This window comes from Cricetulus griseus, chromosome 2 (genome assembly GCF_003668045.3).
Source record: "Cricetulus griseus strain 17A/GY chromosome 2, alternate assembly CriGri-PICRH-1.0, whole genome shotgun sequence".
Lineage (NCBI taxonomy): Eukaryota > Metazoa > Chordata > Mammalia > Rodentia > Cricetidae > Cricetulus > Cricetulus griseus.
Window position 1 is genome coordinate 62,886,480 of NC_048595.1, and position 24,210 is coordinate 62,910,689.

Sequence of the window (24,210 nt, forward strand, 5' to 3'; positions counted from 1 at the left end):
ATCTATCAACTAACATTCTCCAAAACTCACCTTTTCCTCCTATTAATTGTCTAAATCTTTCATTTTGAAACTATTTTCAAACGTATATGGATTTTAAATACAGAAACTAAATCTTAACTAGTATTGTGAAGAAATAATTATGCATAAATGGAGTATATTTACTATATTAACACCATTTATTCATTGTTTCCATAACTGATTATCAGGCTTTATTCAAACAAAAAGAATAACACATGCATACATACAATGAGAAATAAAAGGAAAGAAGAAATCAAGAAGGAAAAAGTAGGAGAGAAAGAAGAGGCTGGTTCTTTCATGTGAGAGAGTCTTTGACAAGAACCTAACAAATGATTATCTCTATACTCTGTTTTCTCTCTTCAGATGTAGGTAGATGAGTAACCAGAGAGGTAGTTAAGACAAAATGTATTAATATGTAAGTGTTAATGATGGGGAATGTACTGTGTATGTTTATCTTATTGATTGTTAAATAAAATACTGTTTGGCCAATGAGATAGCTAGTTAGACGGAACTAGGAGTCAAAGAGGATTCTGGGAAATGTAGTAGAGAAGTGCTGATCCAGGCAGGAAGTGACATAGCAAGAAGACTCATATTTAAGCGAAGGAGAAACAGGAAGGGCTCCCTTTTTCCCCTCTGCTCCTGCTCCAGCGGCACCATGTGATCCACTAGCAAGGAGGGACACCAATAAGGCGTCCGATAAGATAAGTCTTATAAAATATATAGATGTATGATAGTTAAGACTGAGCTAGCAGATGAGGAATCCTAGTCATTGGCCAAGCAGCTTTGAACCTAATACAAGTTTCTGTGTATTCATTTGGGCCTAAGTGGGGCGGGCGGCTGGCATAAAGCACACACATGGCGGTAGGGCTCAGGCAGCTTTTGGCAGAAAGATTTATCATAACATGTTAAATATAAAAGGTCTGTAACAGACAAAACAAAAATCACCAAAAAGTAATGAAGAGATTTGAACTCTGGCTCAGAGGCTCAGATAAGTGTTTTAAATTCACTGGTAGCATCAGAACAAATCTAAAGATTTAACCTGACTCATGGTAGGTATGAGAGGGCAACAAAAGCACTCATAAATTGAATAAAGTTCTATTTTCAAATTGGAGGCCCTGGAAACTCAAAACTATGTAAAGGGGACAAATGAACATCAGAGTGCAAACAGATGATGGCAACATGTTCCTACATGATAACCCTTAGAAAATCTAAAGTCCAGAAAGAATAAAGGGGTGGGATGCTGCTCAGTATTATAGAACATTCTTGCCTAGAATGGTTGAGGCCCTAGGTTTGATTCACCAGAACTGTTATTGAAAATAGTACTAACTCCCCCTGATACTAATAAATTAGCGCATTTCTCAACCTGCAGTAGAGAAGATTCTATTTGCAACAGACAGAGATTAACACAGAGACTCCTGATTGGTCAAAGTGCAGAGTAAGAGACTATAGGATATTCAGCTCTAAATGAGGATACCTGCAGTGAAATGTTATTTGCTGAATATTAAAGTGACATTTCTCATGTGAATTCAGAGCAGCTGTGACAAGTACAAAACATGCACAAGATCAAGCCAGTCACAATTCCATCATGGATAGAGGAAGACGTCATGAAGTTCCACCCCTAGCTGAGAAGCTATTGGAAACTGCTGGTTAGTGTGGGTAGGAAGTGTCCTATATCTTCAGGAATACAGCCCCAGAGGGCTACCTATGCTCCAGCAGATGGTCCCCTATTCAAGCACATATAGACAACAGTGAAAGGACTCCAGGGACTCAAAAAACAAAAGCAAAACATGAGAGCACATGAAATTAGAAAGGAAAATAGTGGTGGGACATTGGATGAATGGAAAGTAGAGAATGGAGAGTGATTTGATCAAAATACACTGTAAGTACTCAGGCAATTCTCAATATAATTCCTTTTATTAAAGAAGAAAAACTGACATGTGGGGAAAACTAGATTTAATCCATACAGGAAGATTGCAATTTCAACATTGTTCCAGGCAACTTCAAGAGTACCTATCTCAAAACAGAAAAAAAGGGGGGCTGAACATGACACTGATTTGGACCCTCTGTCTAACATGCTCAAAGACTTGGGCTCCATCCCAGCACTAGAGGAAAGAAAAGAATCAACTTGGAGTAAAACACCATCCTAGAAGACTGAAATACTGAGAAACAACTTTGAAATTGAGAAAATGATAAAAAAGAAGCAATTCTTCTACTGATATGAAAAACATAACTGGTACTAAGAATATAAATAGAGAGACCAATTTGAAAGGCTACTGGATCCCAACATACAACCTAAGAACTGTAGAATCTGATCTGGAATATATTTGAAGATAAAAATTACAAGTAAGGCATCATAGAGTAGTAAGACAAGTGTTGTATAGTAACTTCCTCCACAAGAAAACTACCCATCTTTGGGGAAACTCCTTAAGGCACAGGATGTTTTAAGCATATATACATGTGTTTAACTGACCTAAATGAAGTTGCCAAATAATAGAGGAGACAGAGCACCATCTGGACATCTTTTATCATCAAATGAAGCTTCCACTATCAGGGGAATGGGTTACATCTAATTAAGTTATTGGCAAAATGGGCCCCATGGGAGCTTCCAAACAACCCAGGCTGTTGCCATGGCTATAGGTTACTCCACAAATTGACAGGCAAGGTCCTGTTACTGAAGACAACATCTATACAACTCACTGAACATGGAAAGGTTGAGCTACTGCCTACCTAGAGCCTTCATCCCTAGGGCTAGTGTTCTTTGTACTAACAGATACTCTGCAGATTAACAAAGGAGAAATGTAAACATCAACCCAACCACAAACCCTTTTATGTATAATGCTGCCCTGCCTGCAAGATATGCTAGGGCAACTCAGAGTAACCAACCAATATCTGATTTGTTAAGGCCCAATCCATGAGATAGAACCCATGCCTGACCATGTTTTAGGGGACTAAGAATCTGAAACTAGATAGCTGAGAGACCTATGGTAAAATCAAATATTATTGTTCTGCTTAAGGAATGTAGTGTTAAAATGAATTCTAATGACTTTCTGCTATATACACAGATCAGTATCTTTCTCAGCCATCCTCAGAGAAGCTTCCTCCTGCAGTAGAAGGGAAAAAATTACAGACACCCACATTCAGACAATAAACAGAGAGTGAGAGACCCTGAAACACTCAGTCCTAAGTGGTATGTCTCGTCTCCATCAAATCCCTCCCCTCAGAACTCAGAAAACTCAACAGGAGAGAAGATGGAAAGAGTTAAAGAGCTAGAGGGGATGGAGGACATCAAAAACAACAAGAACTACTAAACACAGCAGGACCAACGCACATATGAACTCACAGAAATGAGGCAATATTCACGGGGCCTGTATCAGATCCTCTGTGTATATGTTTTAGCTTTAAGTTTAGTACTTTTATTGGACTCCCAAGTAAGCACATGAGTGGGTCTCTGATTCTTTTGCCTTTTATTGGGTTCCTAATTTCTAATATTTTTTTTTTACCCTATCAGTCCTCTGCATATGTATCATAGCTCCTGTTTGTTGTTGTTCTGTTTTGTTTTTATTGGATTCCTGAGTGTGTGAACAAGTGTGTCTATAACTTTCTAGCTCTTTCTTATGCCTTTAATTGTGCTTGTTTCCTTCTGTTTGATTGTTTTGTCTATTCCAACATTTCTGTGTTTTATTATATCTATTATATTATAATCCCTTAGTGATCTGTTTTCTGCTGAGAGACAAAAAGGGGGTAGATCTGGATGCAAGGAGATCCTGAAAGGAACTGGGAGGGGTAGAAGGAGATGAAATTGTAATTGGGACATACTGTAATGGAAAAATCTATTTTTTCTCTTTTTTAGTTTTTTGTTTTTAATTTTGTTTATGAGTGTTTTGTCACCATGTATTTAACTACACAGTGTGCAAGTAGTACGAACAGAGGCCAGAAGAGGGCTCAGATCTCCTGAAACTGGAATTACATGTGGATGATGGGACTTGAACACAGGTCCCTTGAAGGACAGCCAGGACTCTTAAAGGCTGAGTCATCTCTCCAGACACCCAACATCAATTGTCAATAATAAAAAAAAATGAACAAACAAGTAAAATCAAATAAATGCATCCAAAAACAACCCAACAATTTTGGGGGATAATTTTCCCTCTTTGTCTGTGAGACAGTCTCAGATAGCTCAGGTTGTGTAGTAGACGGTGACCCTCAAGTTCTTTCTGACCACCTGATGGCACTTCCCAAATCTGAGATTTGTAGACTACTGGGAACTGAACCCCGTGCTTTGCATGTTTGGCATGTTTAATATATAGATTCCAAGCACTGAATATTTAACTGCCAGCCAAAAAATAATACAAAGTACCCAAAAACCAGTAAACATCACAATTAATGTTAAAAATGTTTCCAAAATTAAAAAAAATAATATAGGTTAATATTAAGGACTATTTAGGGTTTTAAGTAATTCAAAAAGAAGTACAAAACAAACATTAAACACATACATATTGTGCGTGAAATGGTGCATTTTTATTGGTTTTTAGTATGGTACTACACACAAAAATTCCCAAGAGTGTGTAAATGCTCTGAACTAATAAGAGCTTATTAACAGAAAAAAAGCTTATTGTGCAAACATGTATGTCTTTCCACATAACTCAATATTTATGATACCAACAATACAAACTGGCAATAAATAAATCTTATGACTGATTGTATACTTATAAAGCCTTATTGAACAACAAAACAAAATATGACCAAAATAAAGATTGCCATGATTGTGAATGCAGGGAATCATTATAATAAGCATAGCAATTATCTTTTTCACAAACCAGTTTTTCTATATTTATCTACAAATACAGTTATGTCAACAATCATGTTGATTTTGTATTGGAGTTGGTATTCTAGAACTAAACGTCATGCGAGTCATAACACCAAAATAAGCCACAAAGGCTAGGAACTCATCCTATTTGAAATGTAAACTACAATCCTAAAACAAGGCTAATCAAATAGGACATAGAAACAGAAACAGACCCAGAAGCAGTCAAACCAATTATACTAAAAGATGAGAAAGTATCTTGTTTTTTAGAGAAAACTGCTCTATTTAATGCCATTGGAACTACTCTAATTAAATAGAAAAAAAAACAATTTAAGCTATAAACATTTTTCTTGTCATATTTTTCTCCATCTTACTTATCACTGTGTGACAAAGCTGAAGTTTTTATTGCTTATGCATTTATATGTGTCATCACTAATACAAATTTCATGAAAACCAGGTTTTACACTGGTGTTTTTCAGTCATGTGGGTGTCAGAAACATGCTCAATAAATTCTTCCATTCCTAACTTTTACAACAGACTTCAACTGACTCAGAAAGCTAATGATACATTTGTGGCCTGCATATGTTTAAACCATGGTAATTATCTCTTTAGAATGAAATACTCTAAAGATTTGGGAAGTATCTAATGCAGACAGCAGCAGCCAATATTCTGGAATTTCCTTAAACTAACTTTAATTGTAGACAAGAACCAACTTTTCTCCTGAACAAAATTCTGTTGATCCTATGCTACTATTTTTGGTGTTCATGTCAAAAGGTATTACAGTGCTAGCAGTTTCTAACAGCTTCATAAATGCCCTTCTCACTCCACATTTGGTTCTGATGCTGGAGACTTTTGGTGAGACTGACTACACCATTCCTAGGAGTCTCATTCCTATTGATATAACAAGAAGATGTGTCCTCTGCAGATTAGCTTACCATCATTTAAATCATTCTTACAGATGAAAAGATTTCATTGATGATTCCCCACCTGCTGGGAAGCAGCTCCTCTCTGATTTCATTTCTGTCTCTCCTGTTTGCCCTCTTTACTTAAAAAATGACAAGGAAAAACTAATAAGAGTTATACTCTCTTTATTTGCACATTTTAGTTGAAATATATGTTGTACAGCCGATATAGATCAGAAAAACAGTGTATATGACTAAGAAAAAGCACCAAGGAAAGTTGTAATTATTTTACTAAAAAAAAAAATATGAGTGAAGTATATATTTCCAAAATGACCTATCATGACAAGCTTCAGATATACAACCTAGAACATGATCTGAACTCAGTGATTTTTTTTTAAAGTGTACAAAGTTGCTTCCTAAAACTTGGCATAAGGAGATATAATAAATGAGGAAATGTCTATTTTTAAAAGTCTATTTAATAAAACCCACAAGAGTCCAATAAGGACAGTGAAGATTCCTGGCATTTCAAACATAATATGCTTGAGGATACCTGACTCCAAGCTTAGCTTGAAAAAACATAAAAACTCAGGCACTGCCACCATAGAGCTGGCCGATGTACTTCTAACCTCCCTTGGTTCTTGACCTTCTAACACTCCAGTTGTTACTTGTAGGTGTAGTAGGCCAAGCTTACCAGAGCACAGATCATACCTTTAATGCAGATAACTCACATGGAGGACACCCCACACAGGAAGGATCAAGCCAAGAGGACAAAAGCTGCCACCACAAAGAGCCCTCTGCCTTTGGATAGTAAAAGGACAAGCAGTGTAGTAATTCATTTACCAGATTGAACAGAGAAAGGAAGAGCCTGTAGAGTCCTGGAAGAAGGGAAAACTTCACTGATTTTGAGACAGACCAAGTAGACAAGAAAAAGAAATAAAAGGCAATCTAGAAGCAAGAGATATGACTGAGTTGACAAACTTATAATTAATAAATGAACTGTGCAAAACTGATCAAAATATATTAGGCTGAGGGATGGTAAAATGGCTCAACTGGGCCAGGCGTTGGTGGTGCACACCTTTAATCCCAGTACTCGGGGAAGGCAGAGTCAGGCAAATCTCTGTGGGTTCGAGGCCAGCCTGGTCTCCAGAGCCAGTACCAGGATAGGCTCCAAAGCTACACAGAGAAATCCTGTCTCGAAAAACAAAAACAAAAAAAAACAAACAAAAAGACGGCTCAACTGGTAAAGTGCTTATGACTATGAGGCCTGAGGTTCTGATCCCCAGCACCATGTAAATGCCAAGTGGCCACACAAGCCTGTTTGTAACCCTAGAGTGGGAGATGTAAAGACATGCAAATACCCATACATGTATGTATACTACACATACATATGCATGCAAAAAATATGCAATCAAAAATTGGTTACATTTCTATATACTAATAATTAGCAATCAGAAAAAGAAATTTAAAAACAAATTTACAATAAAATCATGAAAATGAATGTTTAGAAAGGAATTTAACCTTGGTAGGCCTGATGGCAAGGCTTGCAGTCCCTCCTACTTGGGAAGCAGAGGGAGGAGACTCACAAGGCTAGGTCCACTGAGCTTACAGAGTACACTCAAGGCCTGCCTAGGCAACTTAGTGATTTTCTGTCTCAAAATAAAAAGTAAAAAGAGAGCTAAATGTATATCTAATTAGAAGAATGTCTGTCTGGAAAGTGAGAGGCCTGGTGTTCAAACACAAAGGCCACAGAATAAGCACATAAACAAAACAAAACAAAACAAAACAAAACAAAACAAAACAAAACCCACAAACACATAGTTTTACTCATAAGGTGAAAGACTTATATATTGAACTCTACAACATAGTTGAAGAAAATTAAAGACACTAAGGAACTGAAAGTCATCCCTATTACAAGAGATGAAGACTTAATGCTGATACAATGTTAAAACTACCAAAGCAATTACCAAACCCATCAAATCCCCAGAACATGAAAACATTTTCTTAAAAATTCTATGGAATATTATGGTATCCTAAATAATAAAGCCAATTCTAAAAAAGAATAAAAGTGCTGAAGGACTCCTACTTCCTCACTTCAAACTATATTATAAAGCTACAGTACACAAAAATGATACTATACTGGCATACAGATTATTCACAAGGGGAATAGAGGAGTGCAGAATACCCCTTAGCATAAAACTACTTCTGGCAAGGATATCAAGACTACTTTATGAAGAAAGAACAGTCTTTTCAAGCTGCAGTGTTAGGAAGGCTGTATGTGCACAGAAAAATTAAGTGGACCTTTATTTTCACCATGTACAAAGGGGAATAATTGGGCACAAGTGCACTGATGGAAATGAGAACCACGGGGTGTTGTAGAATATTATTTTAACATGTATTACATTTATTTATGCTGTGGAACATTTGTTTAATAATGCAAAGATGAGTTGCATTCTTTTATGTTGCATTTGTTTAACTCTGTGAAGCTGTGTTACTTTGTCTAAAACACCTGGTTGGTCTAATAAAGAGCAAGGCAGGAGAAAAGATAGGAGGGGCTGGCAGAGAGACTAAATATAAGGAAAGCCACTGAGCAAGAAGTAAAGAAAGGTATACAGAAATAAAGAAAGGTAAGAGCCCAGAGGCAAAAGATAGATGGGACTAATTTAAGTTAAGAAAAGCTGGCAAGAAACAAGTCAAGCTAAGGCCAGGCATTCATAAGTAAAAATAAGACTACCTACAATACTATGTATTCACTCATAAATGGATATTAGATGTAAACTAAAGGATAATCAGATTGCAATCCACTGCTCTAGAGAAGCTATGTAACAAGGAGGACCCTAACACTGACACATGGATCACCATGGGAAGGGAAATTAGATGAGATCTACTGGGTAAACTGGGGAGGGGAGATGGTAAGGGAGAGGGAAGGGAGTATGAGAACAGGATGGTCAGGTCGGGAGGGAATGCAGTGGAGGAGCAATGAAAGAGATACAGAAAGCTACTATGGGACTTGGGTGAAATGTGGTGCTATGGTAATTCTCAATAATCCACAATGAGGACCTCAGCAAAATGTCCTAGTAATAGTAGAGAGGGTACCTGAACTGGCCTACCCTTGTAATCAGATTGGTGAATACACCAACTATCATTATAGAGCCTTCATTCAGTAATTGATGGAACCAGACTCAGAGATCCACAACCATGAACTAGTCCTAGCTCTGGGAATCCAGTTGGAGAGAAGGAAGAGGGAATAGATGAGCAAGGGAGGTCAAGACGAAGAAATCTACAGAGACAGCAGAACTAAGCTCATGGAAACTCATGAACTCTGAACCAACAGCGATAGAGACTCTAGGGTACTGAACTAGGCCCTCCATATGTGGGAGACAGTTGTGAAACTTGCACTATCAGAGGGGCCCCTGGCAATAGGACCATGATAGAAACCTGGTACATGAGCTAGCTTGTTGGAACCCATTCCCTATGACGGGATGCCATGTTCAGCCTTAATGCATGGTAGAGGGGCCTGGCCCTGCCCCCAACCTGTTGTGGCAGACTTTGTTGACTCCTCATGGGAGCCCATACCTGTGAGGAGAAGTGAACTGGGGATGGACATGGAGGGAGGTGAGGGGAACAGAAGGAGGGGTGGGAGAGAGATTGGTATTTGGAATGTAAAATGAATTTAAAAGAATAAATAAATTATTAAAAATGGAAAGAAAAAAGACTGCAATTTATTTTGAAGCTGGAATGGTGACCACCCCTGCCAAAGAGTAAAGAGAGGGGAAAAATAACAACTAAGAAGTTGTAATTAGAGAGAAAAGGGACATAAATACAGACTGGGGAGGAGTTTAAAATAACAGTAGGGATGTCTGAAAAAATCATAAGGCATCACACTATTAACTATCTTCCTGAAAATATGTATATTGCAGGCAAGGTAATGTATAAATATGCATATGTAGTTTAAATTTAATTTTCTGTTCCACATTCCAGGCCCAAAACCATCTAGCAAAAAAACAAAAAAGAAAAGAAAAGAAAAGAAAAGAAAAGAAAAGAAAAGAAAAGAAAAAAATCCAATACCAGGCACAAGAAGTCCTCTTGAGCTGTTGTTCTTGTTTGTCCAAGAGAAAAATATATCATTAGAGGCTATTGCTACTGCCTTTGGCTGCCCTCCAGAGTGGAAGGTAAGCCTCTAATCATCACAAGCAGGGCAAGATGCCCCTGAGCTGGAGTTGACCTGAAAGCATCCTCCCTGAGAATTAACTTTCAGTGTAACAGAATGTGCCCTGAGCTTCCAGAGTATGGAAGCAATTGACAGTCTTCCCCAGGTCTGATGCCTAAGAACCACATCAATGACCAGCATGGCAGGCTAACTCTGAAGGGTACAGTAGTGGCATGAATGCCTTGCCAGTAAACAGCAGTTATCAAATTAAACTTAAGACCTGCTCAACAAGATAGAAATCATGTCTGGTATTGGAAACCTAAACAACTATCATGGCTAATGATGTCATAAAGCTCCAACCACCACATACTAAACTAGTACAATTCCTAAATACAATCTAAATATTTGTAGCCCTTACCCCTTGTTTTGGCTTCAATGAGAATGGCCCCATCAACTCAAATATTGAATGCTTGATCCCCAGTTAGTGAAACAGCCTGAGAGGGATTAGGAAGTATGTCACTAGGAGTGGGCTTTGAGATTTAAAAAGCTCCCCCCCCTCTCTGTCTGTCTCCCTCCCTCCCTCCCTCCCTTCCCTCCTCCTCCTCCCTCCCTCCTCCCTTCCCTCTCCCCCCTGCCTCCCTCCCTCCTTCCCTCCCTCCCTCGTGCTTGTGGATCATATGTAAGCTCTTGGCTTCTACTCCAGTTCCATGCCTACCTACCCGCTGCCACACTCTGCATTAAGATGGTCATGCACTCTAATATTCTGGAACTGGGAGTTCCAACTAAATGGTTTTGTAAGTTGCCTTGATCATGTTATATTGTCACACTAATAGAAAAGTAACTAAGATACCTCACATCAAGAAAACTTCTCTTTGCAACACAGACCATTAGATAAAACCACACCAATAAAAATACATTTGTGGAGCCCAGTCCCAATAGATACATCTATGATACAACTTCTGCACTTAAGATTCTAGGGGAACATTGTGGAAGAGGGGATAGAAAAATTGTGAGTGTCAGAGGAACAGGGAATTTGCTAAGAGATTATGCCTCTTAAGAATGCCAGGATCTACCCTGTAGCCTCACAAAGTCTCCCAACATATCTGGTTAAATGTAAGCTGAACAAGGACAACAAGAGATCTGCAAACATGGAGTAGTACAAAGCTCATGAAGCCTCAAACACAAAGAAGAACTACAGGCAACTGAGGAATGCTAAGAACAGGAGCAAGTCTCTCCCAGGGAAGAGCACACCAATTGTTTACCTAATAACAAATGGTTAACCATGAAAACATACACATAAGTAATATTATATACTGAGAAAGTTGTATTTATGAATATAGAGGTATACATGTATACGAGTATGCATATAACAAGAATTAATGAAAAATATAGGAATTTAAAAGAGAACAAGAAGGAGTACACAAGAGGGTCTGGAATGAGAAATGGGAAATGAGAGATAATGTCTGTCTTAGTTAGGCTTTATTGCTGTGAAGATACACTATGACCACTCTTAGAAAGAAAACATTTCATTGGGGTGACTCACTTAGACTTCAAAAGTTCGGTCCCTATCATGATAGGGAGCATGGTGGTGTGCAGACAGATGGGGCTGGATTTGAGAATGGTACATCTTGCTGGCAAAAGGAAGTTGATTGACTCACTAAGCAGTATCCTGAGCACAGGAAACATCAGAGACAACCCCTACAGTGACACACTTCCTCCAACAAGGGTATACCCACTCCAATAAAGCCACACCTCCTTATAGTACCACTCCCTATGAGATTAAGGGGGCCAATTACATTCAAATTACCACATTCCACTCCCTGGCCCCCATAAGCTTATAACAATATCATAATGCAAAATGCATTTAGTCCAGCTTCAAAAGTTAACATAGTCTATTACAGTCTCAACAATGTTTTAAAGTCCAAAGTTCAAAATCTCTTGTGAGATTCAAGCAATCCCCTTTAAAATCAAAATTAAAAAAACAACAGGTCACACTTTCAACATACAATGGGACAGGATATACATTACCATTCCAAAATGTAGGGGAGGGAGCATAGTAAGGAAATATGGAACCAAAGCTAGACCAAAAACCAGCTGGGCAAACTCCAAACTCTGCATCTCCATATCTAATGTCAAAACACTCATCAGATCTCCAACTCCTTTCAGCTTTGCTGATTGCAACATACTTCTTTCTCTTGGGTTGTTTCCGCTCCGTTAGCAGTTCTCCTGGTTGGGTATCTCATGACTCTGGCATCTCTAACATCTTTGGTTCTCCAAGGCAATTTAGGCTTCAACTTTACAGCTTCAAGCAATGGCCTCTCTTGGCTGCCATTAAGGGATACCCCTGACACATGCCTAGTCTAAGTAGCTTTCTTTAGGCATGGAGGCAAATTCTGTAATTCACTTCTTCTATTCTTAACTCTAAAGCCAAAACCACATAGCCAAAGTTCATAAGTTCTGGCTGCTTACTGGGGCTACAATTGAACCCTTGTTCAATTTCATCTTCACCTGCTTTCTGCAGTTCACTGCCAAAGCTTGGCTGTCATGAAACTTACTCTCTAGCCCAGTCAGGCAAACTCAGAGATGTGCTAACCCCTGCCTTCTCAGTGCTGGGATTTAAGGCGTGCCCCACAATACCTGGCTCTATGTTTTCTTCAGTTCCTATCCACAACTTGGAAACTTATTTGGGTGGGATCTTCTCCTGAGGTCACTGCTCCTTTATTCACTTTCTTAATCTCTTCATCACCTTGAACACAGAATTTAGCTCTATTCCACTTCCTGGTACTCTTTTTTTTTCCTTAAAATTTTCATTTTGTAATTCACCATGCTCATCTTGCTCACTTTTATTATAAATCTTCATTAGAGTTACCACTAATAGCCACATGACAGAGGCTATACTAGGTTATATTGATATTTCCTCTGCCAACAGAATTAATCCAAAATTCTTCACTTTTGCCTCAGACTGACTCTTCAGATGGGGGCAAAAAGCAGCCACTTTATTCACCAAAATATCACAAAAACAATCTGTAGGCAACATACTAGAATTCTTATGCTCTGAAACCTCTTGAGTGACCCCCCCCCACACACACACACATAGTTCAAATAAATCTTATTACCACTGTCTTCCATGCTTCTACTAGTATGGCCCATCAAGTAGTGCCTAAAACATTCCACTGCTTTCTAAACCCAAAATACCAAAGTCCATATTATTCCAAACAAATGCATATTCAGGCCTACCACAAAAAAAAATATACCACAGTCCAGGTAACAACTTCTGTCTTAGAGTTTTCTATTGCTGTGAAGAGACACCATTACCATGGCAACTCTTATTTAAAAGAAAAAACACTGGGTTGGCTCAATTAAAGTTTTAGAGATTCGATCCATTTTAATCATGAGTGGCATGCAGGCAAATGTGGTGCTGATTACATCTTGGCTAGAAGGAAGAAGGAAGTCAACTGACTGGCATTGAGCAAAGCTTAAGCAAAAGATCTCAAGGCCTACCCCACAGTGACACAATTCCTCCAACAAGGCCATATCACTCCAACAAATCCACATCTCCTAATAGTGACACACCCTATGAGATTATGGGAAACAAAAACCACTGTTGTGGAGTATTTTTTAACTAGGCAAAGATGTGTTACATTTGTTTATGATGCAGAGTATTAAGTTAACTGTGTGTAAAGATGTGTTACACATGTTTATGATGCATTTGTTTAATTATGCAAAGATGTGTTGCATTTGTTTCACCTTGCTTGCCTAAGGTACCTGACTGATCTAATAAAGAGCCTAATGGCCAATAGCTAGGCAGGAGAGAGGTAGGTGGTAATGGCAGGCAGAGAAAATATAAAGGAAGAGAAATCTCCCTGCCCAGGGCCAGACTAGGCAGCCACCATGACATGAGAAGCAGTGAAATAAGATTCACAGAAGGAAGAAAGGTAAAAAGCCCTGAGGCAAAAAGACCAGTGTGCTTTAGGGCTGTAAGCAAAAGAACTGCAGTAGGATCTTGAGAGTGTACTTACATATCATGTCCATGCAACATCATTTATAACACCCAAGAGATGGAAGCCATCCAATAGCACACTTACATCAATGAATGAATAAAATGTACATAGATATACAATGGAATGATGACAGTTTAAAATGGAAGGAAATCTTGTCAAATACAGTGACATGATAAATTTTAAAGGGCTTATACTAAGTGAAATGAACCAGTACAAAGACATATGCTAAATGGCTTCAGTCAATGAAATATGAAGTATATGGAGTAGTAAAATTCATAGACACAGAAAGTAAAATAGTTGTTATTTAATTAAGCAGGATTTCACTTAGAAGGAAGGAAAGTTCAGGATGTTCATTTTACTGAAATGTAAATATACTGCAACAAACTATTCAATGAAAAATAGTTAAGACGGTATTACTTTATGTTAGTTGCCTTTACCATAATATTAAAGGAAAATTATTGACATTTACTACAACCATAAGCCTTGAATATGTCACAAAATACTCAATGGTTCCTTTTTTATATCTAGGGTCATTATACGCTTAGAAACAGAAAGCAGAAGTGTAATTCCAAGAAATCTTGGGGAAAAAATGCAAGATGAAGAGTCCTCTGGATGGCTATGTAAGAACATGAATGTAGTTAACTGATGGTGGAATGTCCTTCTGTACGCTGTAAATATATGTTTCTCTTATTGGCTGATGAATAAAGGTGAGAGTCTGGATACTGTATGTTATTGTAGTGTGTTTGAATTGTTTGATTGCTAAAGAAGGAGCAACAGCTGCTAAAAGATATTTGTTTATAAATGCTGCTGTTAATCCAACCTATACATTTTGAAAATGCCTTGACTTCAAAATTTAACTCTAAGAACATGTTACTTTGGAAAGGAGGTTCTGCCTTTGTTTCCACAGAAGATGAGAAGCTGTGTACTCCTTCCAGTCTGAAATGGTTTGATCAAGCAAGAACCCCTGAAGCAGTGGCCCAGGTGATCCAACATCTAAAATAGCTGAGAACATGCAGCCTCACAGACAACTACAGCCAGGATTTGGACAGGGTTCTGGTTTTTCTCAGGATCCCTTTGAGATTGACAGTTCCCCCCAACATCAAGAAGCAGTTTAGAGAGAAGTATGCCCATATCCCCAAATATTGTTTATAAATGTTTGTTTTCATTTAAATGGGGGATGGTTATAAGTGGTTAATGATCACAGTCAATCTCTTTCTAAAGAAACACAGGGAATATGATATAGAAATGAATATTTCACATTGGTATGGATTTTGGTTTGTTGATACAAATTTAAGGTCAATTTTGTTACATGTATATTTCTACTCTTATTTAGGTATTGTGTTTTTACAGCTCTTTTAAAAATGTAATGTATAATTATATACAGATTATAGACAGTCACCTATAATAGACAAAACTTAGGTTTTCTAGATATACAGAGACATATTTCAAATGAATAGCTATTCTTCAAATACTTTCAAAGACCTACAGAATTTATGGCATTTAAAATGTTTTACTAGGGTTTTTCATGACAATGAGTCACAACTGTTCCTGGCAACACCAAGTTCATCAGAGAGGAAGATGGACATTGAAGAAATTGATTGTGGAGTTTGCTTTCAACATGTCAAGGATAGCCACTTGGACAAGAAACTGTTCTTGCCTGGACTGCTTGATAGCAAGCTTTCCAAACTGCACGATCAGGTTACAAAGAAAAGTAACTGCTGAACTTGCCAAGGGACAGGATGGTCCTTTAAGGTTCCTGATTCATCACAAAGTATGCTAGACATTCTGGGCCTATAAACTGAAGAGGGATATCCCAATGTTACAGAAGAACTTTTTGTGAATGTCCAGGCAGTGAGATATCTCTATCAATTCTAGAGTTTATAGATTATCCTTCTGGGGTCTTTGATGGAGTTGAAGATAGATAGTTATGGATATGGTTTTCCTTGGTTATGATAAAAGATAAGTTACATATAAAACTTTACACTTAAAAGATTGTATAGATGATAGACTACTTTCTTTAAAATTTTCCAAATATTAATGGACTAAATATTGTTAAATGTAGTTCTTGCTTGATAACTGTTTTGTTATATATAATTTTACTATGTTAAAGTTAAAAACTTCCTTTTCATTTAGACAGAAAAGAGGAAATGATGGGGCATGACCTTCTTATGCAGTGAATATATGTTTCTTTTACTGGTTGATGAATAAAGCTGCTTTATTCATCCTGGACAGGCAGAATGTAGCCAGGCAGGAAATATAGTTGAGGCTACTAGACAAGGAGAATGCTGGGAAATGTAACTCAGAAAGTGAGATGCCATGTAGCTACCAGGAAGATAGGACACCCAGGTATCCTCTGGTAAACCAAGGTCATGTGGGAAATACACAGCTGAATAGGAATGGGCTAATAATTAAGAGAGAGCTAGCCAATCAGAAACTTGAGGCATCAGCCAAACAGTTTATAATTAATATAGGCCTCTGCGTGTTCATTTTGGGAATAAAGGTCTACAGGACCGGAGGGACAGAAACTTCTGTCAACAGTTAAACTCACTAAATTGTACATTCAAATGGTCATTAGCTATCATGTTAATTTTAACCTACATACATTTTACTACTGTCTTTTGTTTTCTTATGATGGTATTTCTTCTTTTGGGGTCAGAGGGCAGTGTTACTATGTGGTCCTGGCTGTCCATAAGTATACTAGGTAGCCCAGAGTGGCCTTGAAATTCCAACACTCTACACTCAGGTTTGAGTGCTATGATTACAGGTATGCAACAATACACAGAGATTTAATTAAATCAGACTTTTCAGCATCTTGAGTGCCAAGACATTGTCAAAATAATAAAACACTCAATTAGCCATTTCTACAGCCTAACAATGCAGGGTGGCATGAACCCTAAGGACACCTTAACAATGAGACTGAGAGAAGAGACAGTAAAGGAGAACACAGCAGAAACTATAAGCTGAGGTCACCTGGCCAAGCCCATACTCCAAAAAGCCACCTCTGAGGATGTACTCTTCATGAAACAATCCAAGCCACCACCAAATAAATGAACAGTAAGGACAGAAGCCCTGGAGCAGGAGCAGTAAGGAATTACTACCCCAAGCAGCTTTAATTTACACCATTCTGTAAAATGTCAATAAAATCTTAAGACATGCAAATAAACATCCAAGTGTTATCCACATACAAGAGAATCAACAGAAACAGCCATGAAAGGGTGGGGGAGGCAAAGAGCAGTTTTACAACAACCAGAAAAAAAAATATAATCAAGTAAGTACAGAAAAAGCATGACTATAAAAATATCATATTAAATTTATGAAAGATATGATCATAGATTTATAATTGTTTTTAGATTTGCCGTTATGATTTCAATAGTCTGAGCTTATATTGGTAAGTGAATACACTTTAAAAAACAACATGTCATGTATTTCAAATAATACATTTTGCCTTAATACCTCTTTTATCTTTTAATATAGTTTATTCAGTTACAGTTTTTGTTAGTGTTTTCCTGGTTAATAATTTGCCATCATTTTTCTTACAAAATTTTTAGTATCATTATGATTTATTATGATTTCATTATAAATACATAGTCACATTTTTGTTTGTTTTATCCAATTTGCAAATTGCTTTGTGTTTAACTAAGAAATCTGATGTTCAGACAATCTACCATTTTATTATACTTCTATGTTACATATTTTCTTATGTCTTTTTCTTCTTTTGACTTCGGGGCTTAACAAACTTACATATAAATAAAGTTTTACTGAAATACAAAAACATAAATATCATTCGAAAATAAAATAGCTAAAATATCCAGCCCAAATTCTGAGGTTTAAAAAGCACAATAAATGCAATAAAAGAGTTCAGTATCTTGGAGATAAATATTAAAGAAAGAACATCAGCCTTGGAGAAGTATGGACAAGGACTACCAAAAGGAGACATATATTTGGAGAAATAATGGCTGAAAACTAAACAACCATAATAAAAGGGATCTGCATACTCAAAGAGTTCAACAAACTTCACGTGGCAAAAATGCACAAAAATCCAGAAAGTAATAGCATTGGAGCTCTGAAAAATACTCAGACTAAAGCCAGAAAGGCAAATGATGACCAAGGAAAACCAACTTGAAAATGGGATCACTGAATTCACTGGTTTTGTAATTTGCCCTTCTGCATATTTATCCAAGCACAGAGGTGATCTTAAGGCTAAAGCAATGGTATTCTTCAAGTGGTAATAGGTACCATTCACAACAATAAAGTCATGTTCTGGTGGTTCGCCTGGATGTAGAACAGGATTTACTCAAAAAATAATGCAAACTACCCATTTTAACTTGTCTAGAGACAACCCAAGGAAATAGTGCAAGGAAATTTTCTCAAGTTTTAATTCAAAGCATAACCAGGAAAAGTAGTAAACACTGCTTACAAAAATCAACAAGACAATTAACAACCACTGATGCTTGGGGCAAAAGATTACAAATCTAAATGTACAAGGAATAGGAAAAAAAGACATGGGCTATCATTCAAGATACTGGGCCACTTAAAACCACATCTAGACAGGGGAATTTAGAAATCAGCCCACATCCCCAAAGCACACTAGTTGCTCAAAAAGTCCCTAACCCAGCATTCCTCTAGTTGATCCATGAACATGGCACTAGTGTGATGAAACAGGAAAAATAGTAAGAGATGGCCCAGCACACAGCTAATCCACAAAGACTGGGAAACAAGTTTGCAGGTATGAATGGATGTTTGCATTTTCTTTTCTGCTTTAATTGTTCTAATTCTTAGCATTCAAGAAAGCATATCAGAGGGAGCCACTATAGGTCCGAGAAGAGATCTGGAACTAGGGAGATCTCCAGAGACCTACAAGGATGACATGATCTGACAATCCAGGCAATGGGAGAGAGGATAACCTAAAAGCCCTTCCCCTAAAATGAGATTGATGACTACTCTTTATGCCATCCTAGAGCCCTCATCCAATGGCTGATGGAAGCAGAGACAGATATCCATAGATATACACTGAACTGAAATCTGGAATCTAGTTGAAGAGAGGTAGGAATGAAGAGTAAAGGGGTCTGTACCAGGTTAGAGAAACCCACAGGAACAGCTGGCCTGAACAAGGGAGAGCACATCGACCCCAGATGCTGTCTGGGAGGCCAGTACAAGACTGATCCAGACCCCTGAACATGGATGTCAATAAGGAGGCCTCTGCACTCCAGGGAGCCTCTGGAAGTAGATTAGCATTTTTCCCTGGAATAAGAAGGGACTTTGAGAGCCCATCCCACATGAATGGATACACTCTGGCCCTGGACACATGGGGAAGGGCCCAGGCCCAGTACAGGAAGATTTGGAGGACACTGCAGAGCCCCCGTTGAGGGCCCTACCCTGCCTGGGGAGTGGTGGGTGGATGGGGTGGGGGGTAGGTTGGGGTGGGGGAGGAAGGATGGGGGTGAGGGGAGGGAGAGGGAGAAGGGACTTACATGTGAAACAAGCTTGTTCCCTAACTTGAACTAATAAATAATTTTTTTTTAAAAAAAGGCCCTGTTATTACATACCCCGCCTTGATTTTTCCATGGGTTTTTGCTTGTTTGGTTTTGTTTTTATTTTAAAATAAAATTCCATTCTGTAGCCCAGGCTGATCTGCAACTTACCATGAAGTATATTACCTCACCCTCCTGAGTGTTGGAATCACAGAATTGTTATCACCCTAACAGCAAATCATGAGTTAAAGGACAGAGGTGTCAGTGACAAAATGCAGCAAGGAATATGTATGGCCTTTGTAGATTGACTAGAAAACTAACTAAACAAACTGGCTATTTCAACAATTCACAAAAAGCAAACCCTCAAGCAGGGGCAGAATCTTATTAGTTGCCACCAGTTACAATAGCAAATGTTCTATTCACAAAAAGGTCTAAGGCACACTGTCCTAGTTAGGATTTCTATTGATGTGAAAAAAAATTTAAATGAGGTCCGTTGCTTATAGTTCAGAGGTTCGTCCATTTTCATCATGGTGGTAAGCATGGTGGCCATGCAGGCAGACGTGCTGTTGGAGCTAAGAGTACTATATCTTTCAGGAAACAGGAAGTCAACTGACTGTCACACTGAGTCAAGCTTGAGAAAAGAGATCACCTCCTCAGTGACACACTTCCTCCATCCTATAAAGCCACACTCTCTAATATTGCCACTCGCTTTGGAGGCCATTTTCTTTCAAATTACCACACACATTCCAAGAAACAGGAAAGCATGACCCTCTTAAATGGAACAAGATACTGATACATCACACCTGAGAAATTCTATATGCTATACTTACCAGGCAATTTTATTAAAACAAGTATTATGATGGCAGCCAAGAGCAAAAGAAGAAAAAGGACAAAGAACTAATGGAAACCTGAATTTATAAACCAAAAGTATATAAAGTGAAGTTACTAAAAAGAAGCAACCAGAAATTCTATAGAACATATATATATATATATATATATATGTTCTATATATATAGAATATACTGAACTGAAAATTAACCTATAGTTTAACTGACAATGAATATATAAATCAACTGAACTGAAAATTTTACCAGAAGGGTTAAGAGCAAACATAGCAGGCAAAAGAAAACTCATAAAACTATCAGAATAAGAAAAAAAGAAAACAGAAAAATCATTGAGGCTAAAGAGGGACACCCTCAAGCATGTCAACACACACAGTATAAAAGTCTCAGTGGGAAGAGACAAAAGTTGCCATAGATGTTAAGATGGAAGGCTAGAAGCTTCATCATTGAACTCCCTGAGAGAAAACAGTGCCATGTCTGTAGTAAATTATTTCATTAATGAATGGAAGCAAGAAGGAAAGCTGAGGAACAAAATCCACCTGGAAATGTTTTCCACTCTAGACTGTCTGCCTGCCTGTTGCAGCTGCCCAGGAAAAACAAGCAAACTATGGAAGAGTTACTCCTTATAAACACAAACCTTCAGGACCAGAAGACGTCAGAGTGGAGGGCAGGGGTCCTAGGGAGCTACCTTGGAAAGATTTACAATCTCCTCTCTCCAACATGACAGAATTCCAAGAATATGGGGGCGACAAAGACCAGTGGTTCCCACATGCACCTCTGCATACAGCGCCACATAGAGCCTACTAGAACAAGAGGTGTCTGAGAACTTCATCTCTGAACTAAGCACAGATGCACCGACAATTCACTCACTAAGTATTCTTTTCTTATTTTTTTGACTCCCACTCTTGCATGTATGACTCACCATGCTTTGGGTTTTTTGTGTATATTGTTCAGTCAAATTTTAGAAATGTTGTTCATCTTTCTTGACTCATTTTACTACATACCAAAACTATCATATTCTTCAGCCGAATCTCAAATATTCTCTTAATCATTTGTCATTCTTTCTGTCTTCCTTGTCCCTTCTTCTTTTTACTTAAGTATTATTTTCCATAGCCTTAATTATCTCTAAAATCTGAATTGAATCTATGAAATCACATGGTTATCAGTTGTCTAATATGAAATTTGAATAGTAGTAATATCAAGTATCTGTAGCTGCTCTCATAGTTAATATCTCTCTTGGGCAATAGTACAGAGTTTATATAAGGCTCCTGTGTGCTTCTGGGATGAGGAAATATCTTCTGAACTATACACTCAACTCTACCAAATCCAAGTCCTCATTGACATTGTAAACACTTCAACTAAAAGAATACAGATGATTTTTTAAAAAAAAAACTAAACTAGACAAGTAAATACCCCCAATGAATAAAAAACATGAAAAATCAAGACAACACAACTTTCTCAAAATTAATACCACAATGACACCAACTGAGAGTGTATTAAATGAAACCACATCAGAGAACTATACAGAATTACTAAGTATATGGCAAAAAGGGAAAGAAAACAGCTCCTGGTTGAGAACACAAAATAGCTGAATTGAATAAGGAAATGAATTCTAGATGTGAAAGAGGATTCCAACACAGAGAAATAGTAAATAAAATCAATATAAAATTATGGAAATGAAAAATTTAAGTCAAATAAAAATCTCCCTGTAAAGTTTCACCAATAGAATGGCTCAAGGAGAGGGAAGATAGTTGAAGACATGACAAAGGAACTGGACAATCAGACAAGAAGAAATTTAAACAATATCAAAGTTCACATGGGAATTCCAAGAAATACGGTTCACTCTGAAGAGGCCAATTGTATGGATCACAGGCATAGAAGAGGGAGAAAAATCTAGTTCTACAGGAATAGAAAATATTTTTGTAATCCTAACAGAAAATGTCCCATTTAGGAAAGGAGATGCCAATGTATATGTGGAATATTCAAAATTACAAACAGACAATATTAGAAAAAGAACTCATCATACTATAATTATAACATTAAATGGAACAAAGAAAGCATATTAAAAGTAGAAAGAGGGAGGAAAAAAATCAAGCCTCACATAAAGCCCAGCTCATTAGAATATCAGAATTCAAATAAAGATTTACAAGACAGAAGGATCTAGAGAGGTATATTTCAAGTCCCAAAAGACAACAACTGTCCACCAAGAATACTATCCCTAGGAAAACTATCTGTCATACTTGAAAGAAAAATGAAAACTTTCCCTTAAACACGTTTCATTAAATTGAAAAACTAAAAATAATGGATGAATTTCTAGATGCATATGACCTGACAACTTAAATGAAGATGAGGGAAACAATTTTAAAACATCTATTAAAAAGTAGTAGTCAAAAATCTTCCAACTAAAAAGAGAATAGTCCAGGCCCACAAGGATTCACAGGTGAATTATAGCAGTACTCCCCCCAAAAAAATACATGATAAAAGAGAAATCTGAAATTAATGGGAAAGTGAACAAAATCCTCAAGACAAAGAAAATGACACAGAATGTTGTATTTTAAAATGATGCTTGCTGGGCGTTGGGGGCATACACCTTTAATCCCAGCACTCGGGAGGCAGAGGCAGGCAAATCTCTGTGAGTTCGAGGCCAGCCTGGTGTACAGAGCGAGTGCCAGGATAGGCTCCAAAGCTACACAGAGAAACCCTATCTAGAAAAACCAAAAAAAATTGATGCTCATGTCTATATAAACAAAGTAGCAAAAGATAAGACTGGTACAATTTATCTTATATTGTATATATAATAGCTTAGATTTAACATACACATATATACTATTTACAATACAAAAGCTTATAGTATAGCTTATATAAATTCAGTAGCAAATGATCAGACTGGTACAATATAACAAGACCATTTTTGTTGTTGTTAATCTATTTACTAGATAGATAGATAAACAGACAGACAGACAGACAGACAGACAGCAAGGAAGTAAAAATCCATTCAAAAAACAACAAAATAGTTTCAAATTCTGTGTCTGGTGAAGGACTTATACACAGTACATTTGCATAGACAGTTCTCCAAAGATATGCAAATTATCAATAACACATGAAAAGATGCTCAACATCATTAGTCACAAGGAAAATGCAAATTAAATTCAGAATGTGAACTGGGGATATAATTCAGTAGTAGAGTATTTAGTTATGGCACTAGGTTTGATCACTACTACTACAAAAGAAAAGACCCCAAAAAGCACACATACAATGAGATACCATTTCACAACTGTCACTAGGTTAACTACAGTTAAAAAAAAAAGCAGACTATTTAAAAATTAAAAACCTCATACACAGCTATTAAGGACAGAGCTTGGCAATTTACTCAAAACCTTAAAAATAGTTACTATATAATCTAAGAAAATCTCACTATAACATTACCAGAGACAAATGAAAATAAATATATATAAAGGAGAAAAAACTAGTATCTTTTTCCTTACCTAATGACTTTTTATGGCTGAGTTCCATGCACAAATTAACAAGAGTGGAACAAGAGCATTTAGAGGATACTGTAATACTATATTCTACATTCTTGAGTGGTAGAATAACAATTCTCTCAAAATTATTTTTTAAATTAAACATGGACCTATTTGTTTCTTAATGTAACTTACTAACAAAATTGTCCTTTATATTATATTCTAGTGAGGGAATACATAAAGGCCACATGATTTACCAGAAAAATGAAGTTGACTTTGCTACCCAATATCGATTCAAATTGCAAAACTACAATGCCTCAAGTCAAAGAAATAAAAGTCTATAAACAAACCTATACACACAATAAATGATTGAATCTGATGAGGTATAAGCAATTAAACACTTCAGAGCATGAAATTTTATCATATAAAATTCTTAAATCAAGAACATTAGGGAAGGAAATAAGACACAGACTCTTACCAATTCACAAACTTTTAAAGACCAATTAATCAGATTCAAGATACAGAAATGTTACCCAACTAAAAGCAAGAGCAAACTATAGAATGGAT

The 24,210-nt window shown here is 37.2% G+C and overlaps 1 protein-coding gene across 4 annotated transcripts in view; it reads right to left on the reverse strand.

Annotated features, from left to right (window-relative positions):
• LOC100755760 (centlein) overlaps nt 1–24,210 on the reverse strand; it is a 279,351-nt gene that overhangs the window by 192,947 nt on the left and 62,194 nt on the right. The window lies entirely within an intron of this gene.